The sequence below is a fragment of the Ictidomys tridecemlineatus genome, chromosome 1 (assembly GCF_052094955.1).
Source record: "Ictidomys tridecemlineatus isolate mIctTri1 chromosome 1, mIctTri1.hap1, whole genome shotgun sequence".
In the NCBI taxonomy this organism is placed as follows: Eukaryota; Metazoa; Chordata; class Mammalia; order Rodentia; family Sciuridae; genus Ictidomys; species Ictidomys tridecemlineatus.
The window spans coordinates 137,360,207-137,362,634 of NC_135477.1; positions in this window are offsets into that span (position 1 = coordinate 137,360,207).

Here is a 2,428-nt window from a genome sequence, read left to right on the forward strand (position 1 = left end):
CTCTCTCTCTTAAAAAAAAAAAAAGAATGCGGGCTGGATATGTGGCTCAGGCCATAACGCACTCGCCTGGCATGCGCGGCGTGCTGGGTTCCATCCTCAGCACCACATACAAATAAAATAAAGATTTTATGTCTACCGAAAACTGAAAAATAAATATTAAAAAATTCTCTCTCTCTCTCTCTCCCTCTCTCTCTCTCTCTCTCTCTCTCTCTCTCTCTCTCTCTCTCTCTTTAAAAAAAAATCAAGGAATGATTGTAAATGTAAAGAAAAACTTACACTGAGACAGCAAAAAGTTTGTTAATTAATTAGATTATAGAAAACACATTTTTTTTCAAGAAGAAATAAATATCTCTAAGAGACATCTGCATTTCCATGTTCATTGCAGCATGATTCTATGATGTGGAATCAACCCAGGAGTCCAACTACAGAAGAATGGAAAAAGAAAATGGGATTTATAAAATGGAGTATGGTTTGGTTTTAAAAAATAAGAAAATGTTGTCATTTGTGACAGCATGGATGAACCCAGAGGACCTGTTGCTAAGTGAAATGAGCAAGCCAACCAGACATAAACACTGCTTAATCCTACTTGCATGTGGAATCTAAAAAATTTGATCTCGTAGTCCCAGAGAGTAGATTGGTGGTTTTGAGAGACTAGAGAAAACTGGAGATGCTGGTTAAAGAATAAAGACGTTCAGTTTTGCAGGATAAGTAAGTTCTGGATTTAATATATAGTTAATAATACTACACTGTATTCTTGAAATTTGCTGAGAGATCTTAAATATTCTCACTACACATGTGAGCAACAATTAGGAGAGGTGAAAGATATGTTAATTAGCTTCATTGTGGAATCATTTCACAATGTGTGTATTTATTTAAAAAAAAATCACATCGGACCCCTTAAACATATACAATTTTAGTTTGTAAGCTATACCTCAATAAAGTTGGAAAAATAAAATGTGTTCCTTTTTGTTTCAAAGCAATTGTGTCTGTTTCAGTGAATTATGAAAAGAACACATATTTCAAGTTTGTAGTTTATTATAAGCAACTGCATCTCACAAAGTAAATCTCCTAGGTAAGAACTTATCTTAAAGGTGCTTATTTGTGATATTATATGGAATAAAAACATTTTCTTGGTTGAGCAGGTGGTTTTAGAGGATGACACTTTTATCAGATATGGCAGCCACAATGGTGTCCTGTGACCTTATGACTCTCCATCTTCTTTGTTACCAGGGTTTATCTCCCTAGAGGCCCCATGCCAAATAGTTGGGTGATTTTTCACCTTATATATAGAGAAAGCCTGGGCATAAGATCCCAGGGGGTGCAGAAGGAAGTTTCTGGGAAAGATTTTCCCCTCTAATTACAAACAAAACAAAACACTTTTTTTCTGCCTTGACATTGTTTTAGAAAGATGCGATGTCTGGGGTCACAGCAGCCTTCTTGAGATTCTTAGATAAAAGCCCACATAATAAACATATTATGAAAGATGTGAAGAATCTAGGCTCCTAATGACATCTCCAACTGCTGTACTCTTCTTCCTGTATTTTTGTGTGAAAAATTTGTGTGAAAAATTTGTGTGAAAAATTTTGTGTGAAAAAATAGAACTGTCTGTGCTAAACTATCTTTTACATTTTTTTATTTGTTTTAATTAGTTATACATGACAGTAAAATGCATTTGTGCACTTTGATAGATCATACATAGATGGGGTATAATTTCTCATTTTTCTGAGTGTACACGTTGCAGAATCATTTGGTCATGTAGTCACATTACATGTACATACAGTAATAATGTCAGTTTCATTCTACTTTCTTTCCTATCCCTACATCTCCTCCCTTTCCCTCCCCTCCCATCACTTCCCTCTGCCTAATCAAAGGTAATGCTATTCTTCCCTAGAGCCCCCCAACCCCGCTTATTGTGAATTTAGCATTCACATATTAGAGAAAACATTCGGCCTTTGGTTTTGTGGGAGTGGCTTATTTCTCTTAGCATGATATTCTCCAACTCTAGCCATTTACTGGCAAATGCCATAATTTCACTGTAATTTAAAGATGAATAATATTGCACTGAGTATATATACCACATTTTCTTTATCCATTCATTTATTGAGGAACACCTGGTTTGGTTCCATAGTCTAGCTATTGTGAATTGAGCTGCTATAAACATTGATGTGGCTGCATCACCATAGTATGTTGATTTTAAGTCCTTTGGGTGTAAACCAAGGATAGCTGGGTCAAATGGTAATTCCATTCCCAATTTTCTGAGGAATCTCCATACTGCTTTCCCTAGTGGTTGCACGAATTTGCAGTCCCACCAGCAATGTATGAGTGTGCCTTTATCACCACATCCTTGCCAACATTTATTGTTGCCTGTATTTTTTGATGATTGTCATTCTGACTGGAGTGAGATAAAATCTTAGAGTAGTTTTGATTT